Genomic DNA, 6,281 nt, shown 5'->3' on the forward strand with positions numbered 1-6,281 from the left:
ATCTCAGAATCTCGATTTGCTCATCTGTAACCTGGGCATTTAAGATAGCTAGCTTTTTACAGTGTCATTGTGAGAATTCAGGAAAATGTCTTTGTAAATTACCTAGATAATACGTCATAAATACTATCTGCAGGAAAAATCCAGATCTGGGTAGCATGAACTTTCTGGCCACAAGTTCATTCTGTGATGAGAAAAGCATCATTCACCATACTCTTTCCATGCCCTGAATGGACAAATCTTTAAGACAATCCCATTCTTTTTGCTCTATATTCTTGCCCATTTAGCACTCTTAGATAATAAATTCAGTTTCCCAACTATTCAAGGAAAGGAAGTGTCTTAGTGCATAAGAGCCTCTGTATCTAACAACTGTAAGTTAATAACATTCATTCTTATTTATTCTTATTTATGCATCAATCTTTCATGAATTTGGGTGCCTCATAGTAATAATAAAACCCACACCTGAGCACATAGTCTCTGTGCTAAGGCCATGGAAGTAAGTCCCGAAAGCATTTTCAAACTGATCAAATTAAGTTTAGGACCTGAGAATTTAGGCAAAAATGTCGTGACAAAAAATGAAGTGACCTCTCCCCAACACTCCCCAGGTACACCACCATATGAAAAAGGCCCCTTCCCTCCAGGGTATTTCTACATATTTCTTCTTGCCCATTATGTAACCCTGGATAAATACAGCACCTTACCATCAGAGGCAAGATATTGCTCTTAATGTTTCAGAAAGTTCTTTTTATTCAGTTAACAGTTTTCTCTTGTGAAATCAAATTATGCTCATAAATTAGAAATTGTTTTCTTAAAACATCTTAAAATATTTCTGAGCAAATGTTATATATATATATATTATATATATATATATATATATATATATATATATATATATATATATATATATATATATATATATATATAATATTCTAGGAGAATATTACTGTCAGTTTAAAAATATTTATTCTTCAAAACAAAGAAATTAGAAATTGTGGACTCTCTAACCACCCACCTGATATCTCAATTTTTATGCCAGTTAAGAAATTAGAATTTTATGAAGCATTGATTCTTCCCTCCTGTGCTGTTTTTAGTGTCTTTTTGGGAATAAATTTATGTGGAAAATGCAAGTCAAAAATTTTGTCTTAGTATTTTTAATATAATCACCAACGCTGTTGTATTTTTCCCAAATAGTGCTCATTATAGCAACGTATTAGCTATCAAAGAAACTGAAGCAATTAGTCCAATAAAACTTTAGAATGATTTCTTACTTGAGTAAATATATTCAAGAGGTGAATAATCTACTTTAAAAACAGCAGTAAAATTGAAGCCTACTTTACATAACGATTGAGGTTATAGTAGCTCACCTGGGATGCATTCCTGCATTTCTATCCCAGAAGTAAACACTAGAAATTGTATCTTTTGTACCTATCCTCCTGCAAGCTGCATTTTTTACACTACGTTATTGGAGAATTATCCATATTGATATTTGTAGTTTGGGTTTGTTGATTTTAATTTCTGATTAGTATGTCAGTGAATGAATATTTATCCATTCTCCTGTTCGTGGACATTTAGGTTGTTTTGAAGTATTACAAACAGTGCTGCAATGCACACTTTTGTACAAGTATCCTTGACACGTGCCAGAGTTTCTCTTGAAAATGTGCCCAGACTTAGAATGACTGGGTCTTAGGACATATATGCACCCTAGAACATGGTTAATACCTAAGTGTTGGGAGTTTCCATTCTTTTACATACTCTTCAATGTTTGAGACTATCGGACTTTAAAAAATGTTTGTCAAAAAGATGCATGTTAATTGTTATTTCATTGAGGTTTACATTTGTATTTCCCTAAACTGCATTTTTTCCACAGATTTATTGGCTGTTTGAGTTCTTTCTTCTATTCATTTTCTTAGTTTATTTTTATATTGATTTGCAAAAGTGCTTCAGATGTATACGCAGCGACCATTGTGTTTGTTGAAAATATTTTCTCAATATGAGCTTGTGTTTTTGCTTTTATTGTAAAGTCTTTTGTTGTATAGAAATTTAACGTTTTAATAATCTAACTTATTCATGTTTTACTTTATTAGTTAGCCTTTTTGTGTCTTGCTTAAGAAAACCTTCCTCACTCTAACTTCATAAAGAGATTCTCCTATATTTTCTTCCAAAAGTTTTAAAGTTTTACTTTTTCCATTTAGAACTATAATCCGTCTACAATGCTTCTATGTAGGTGTGGTTCATTGACTTGTAATTCCTCCTCCATCCTAGATCAAGTTTCCCGATATGGGCCTCTTTCTGTTTCTGTGGTTTGCAACGTTGATTATTTGTGTATCTTTGCACTGATACTGCACTATCCCAACAACTTTTACAGCAACATTAGTAGGGTCTGGCTATCGGGTAAGGCGAGCCTTTGTTATTATTCTTGTTGTTGTTGTTTCAATTCTCTTGACTTTTCTTAACCCTTTGATCTTCCATATTGTTCTGTAAACAATTATCACTTTCTACAAGAAATTTGTTGAAATTTTGATTGGTATTGTATGGGATTTATAGCTTAATTTTGGGAAAACTGACTGACTTACGATAGGTAGTTTTGTGATTTCCAGATTTATTGGTGTCAGGTATATTGGTCTAACTTTCTTGTACATCTTTGTTAGATTTGTTCTGTGCATTTTGTAGTTTAAATTACTTTTTTCTTTTTTTTTTTTTTGTCTCAGCTCAAGTTTAATAAAACTACAAAAGACCAAAAGTGATACCCTACTACTATACACATCAGTCTGCCTGCCCCATAATACTGCTCAGGCCATTCCCTCCAGAGGAAGAGAGGCTGGCCTCCCTAACCCCTGCCGGAAAGGCCTGTCCTGTCCCACAGCACATCTGGGCTGAGTGTAAGGTCTTGTGTTTGAAGCATGACAGTGGTACAGAAGAGGTTTTGTTCTCATGGTCACCTACGGCAGCCTGGCCCTAAAATGGCCCAGCGCTCCCTTCTGCTTAGAGAAACATTCTTGGCTCTTCTGGACATCAGGCTTGATGGTATCGCTGCCAGGCTTCCAGCCAGCTGGGCACACTTCCTCATGTTTGTCAGTAAACTGGAAGGCCTGAACTAGTCTCAGTGTCTCATTCACAGAACAGCCAACAGGAAGGTCATTTACGGTGATCTGTCGAAGGATACCTTTATCATCAATAATAAAAAGGCCCCTGAATGAGATGCCTTCATCGGCCTTTAAGACCCCATCGTCCTGAGCAGTGGTGCGCTTGGGGTCTGATATCAAGGGAATGTTCATGGGTCCCAGTCCTCCTTGTTTCTTGGGTGTGTTGATCCATGCCAGGTGACAGAAGTGCGAATCCACAGAAGCACCAGTCACTTGGCAGTTGAGTTTCTTAAATTCTTCTGCCCTATCACTGAAAGCAATGATCTCCATGGGGCATACAAAGGTGAAGTCAAGAGGGTAAAAGAAGAACACAACATATTTTCCTTTGTAGTCAGATAGGCTGATATCTTTGAACTGACCATCTGACATTACAGCAGTTGCTTTGAACTAGGGGGTACGGTGCCCAATTTTGGCATTTCCTGAAGACATATTGCTATCAGCAGTTCTCACAGACAAACCACAGAGGACAGTCAGGAAGGAGACACGCTAAATTACTTTTGTGATTGATATAATTCTTCTTGTTAGTATAGAATTACAAGTCAAGGATTACAAGTTGTTAGTATGTATGGAAATATATTATTTTTAGTATTCAACAATCTAGTTAAATCCTTTTATGATAACGTATAGATCTCTTGGAAAAAGTTAAATCTGGATACCTATTTCTAGTTTTATAGTCTTTTAAACTACTTTTTCCTGTCTTTTATATTGACAAGGAACTCAATACAGCAGTAGAGATTCTTTTTTTTTTTTAATTAATTAATTAATTTATTTATTTATGGCTGTGTTGGGTCTTCGTTTCTGTGCGAGGGCTTTCTCCAGCTGCGGCAAACAGGGGCCACTCTTCATCGCGGTGCGCGGGCCTCTCACTATCGTGGCCTCTGTTGTTGTGGAGCACAGGCTCCAGATGCGCAGGCTCAGTAGTTGTGGCTCACCGGCCTAGTTGCTCCGCGGGATGTGGGATCCTCCCCAGACCAGGGCTCGAACCTGTGTCCCCTGCATTAGCAGACAGATTCTCAACCACTGCGCCACCAGGGAAGCCCCAGCAGTAGAGATTCTTAATCTTGTTCCCCACTTTAATGAAAATGACTCTAAAGATTCACTGTCAATATACTTTTTACTACATGGATATTATTTCACAGATACACTTCATATGGTTAAGGAAATTTTCTTCAATTTCTGTTTTGCTAACAGGATTCATCACTACTGTAATGAATTTGGCTTTATCAGATGCTTTTACTGCTGCTGTGGAGATGATTATTTTTTCCCCTTCAATCTGTTAATGTGATAAATTACATGTTAAACCATCCTCGCATTCCAGGGGTAAATTCTACTGTGTCATGATGGGTTAGATTTGACAGTTTTTATTCAATAATTTTCATCTATGTGTTCATAAGTGGTGTAAATTAACATTTTTCTTTTTCTGTAGTCTTCTGTTTGTACTGAAGTTATGCTCACTTAACCCTATTAAATGAGTTGAATAGTTTTTCCTCCTTCTCTGTTCTCTGTAATACTTCCTATAAAGTAGAGAATAACTACATTTTGGCCCATCTTTTCCCTGTACTCCCCTAGGGGGAGGAACTGCCCCTCCCAAAGTTATCCAGTTCCTAGAGTTAGCAAATGACTCCCCTGTAAGCATGCCTTCGATATAGAAACCAACCAATCCAGAGCTTACAGCGCAACCATCTCTTTTATCAAACTCTCACACACCAAGCCAACATTCCTCCTTCCCTAAATCATCCCAGGAATTGGACAACTAGGGACCACCCTACAGCCAGAGCTTGCTGCAGTCATTAAAATTATCCAGTCCTAGCCTCTTCAACAAATGATGCTGGAAAACCAGATAACCATATGCAGAAAAATAATCCTATCTTACACCACTCACAAAAATTGACTGGAAATTGATTAAAGACTTAAACATACAAAGTGATACTGTAAAACTCCTAGAAAAAAACACAGGGGAAAAGCTCCTTGACACTGGTCTTGGCAATGATTTTTTTGGAATGACACAAAAAGCAGTTAGCAACAAAAGCAAAAATAAACAAGTGGGACTACACCAAACTAAAAAGCTTCTGCACAGTAAAAGAAACAATTTTAAAAATGAAAATGCAACCTACAAGATGGGAGAAAATATTTGCAAACCATATATCTGATAATGGGTTAATATCCAAAATGTATTAGAAACTCATACAAACTGGGTGTAACCATAACAGAGAGCACGTCTAACTGTCTCCCAGCAGGACTGAAGCCCCACGCAGGAGGGCCTGGTCATCCCGCTGCGGGTGACTGAGAACAGTGATTCTGCCACAGCTAATGAATCCCCTGAATCTTATTGGAGAGGAGGTTTGTATTATGAGCATTTTCCCCTGACATCTAGCCACAAAAAATGTCCAAATATTGAAGAAATTTGTTGCCCATTACTTAGCTCCCATCACAAACCTGTACTAGAATGACATGCCCAAGAACCATCAGTGAATCGGCAGAAAGAAACTAGCAATGTTTCCGTATATGGGACACTGAGAAAGGGGAGACTGAAGGTCCGTAATCTGATTTCACTTAGTTTGGAAATTCTTTGTATGACAAACTAAAATTCTCCTTTCTGTTCATTACATATTTTTTCTTTTATAAACAACTAATCATGATATGAATATGGCAACTTAATTTCATGCTTTTTTGAGGACAATTCGTCAAGGCTTAATTCTAAATAGCATCACATACTTGGAGGAAAACATCATTTAGATTCTTCTATGAATCATGATTTTAAAGTACTGATAGCCTTTATTTTAATCCATTTAATGTTATCTGTTTTGTCATATGCAAGAGTATTCAGGCCAACAGGCCAAACTATTTCAGAGATTATTCAGAATGCAATGGTCTCCAGATAATGATTAACTGACTAGCCCAATTCTAAATTTTTTTGTCTTTTTAAAATTAATTTTTATTGGAGTGTAGTTGATTTACAATGCTGTGTTTGTTTCAAGTGTACAGCAAAGTGGATGTATACATACATGTATCCACTCTTTTTTAGATTCTTTTCCCATATAGGTCATTACAGAGTACTGAGTAGAGTTCCCTGTGCTATACAGTTAGGTTCTTCTTAGTTATCTATTTTATATATAGTAGTGCGTGTATGTCAATCTCAGT

General features: G+C 36.6%; 1 pseudogene; it reads right to left on the reverse strand.

Annotated features, from left to right (window-relative positions):
* Positions 1-2,936: 2,936 nt before the first annotated feature.
* LOC137751628 (peroxiredoxin-1 pseudogene) lies at positions 2,937-3,553 on the reverse strand (annotated as a pseudogene).
* Between the last annotated feature and the right edge of the window lie 2,728 nt (positions 3,554-6,281).

The sequence above is a fragment of the Eschrichtius robustus genome, chromosome 17 (assembly GCF_028021215.1).
Source record: "Eschrichtius robustus isolate mEscRob2 chromosome 17, mEscRob2.pri, whole genome shotgun sequence".
Classification (NCBI taxonomy): Eukaryota; Metazoa; Chordata; class Mammalia; order Artiodactyla; family Eschrichtiidae; genus Eschrichtius; species Eschrichtius robustus.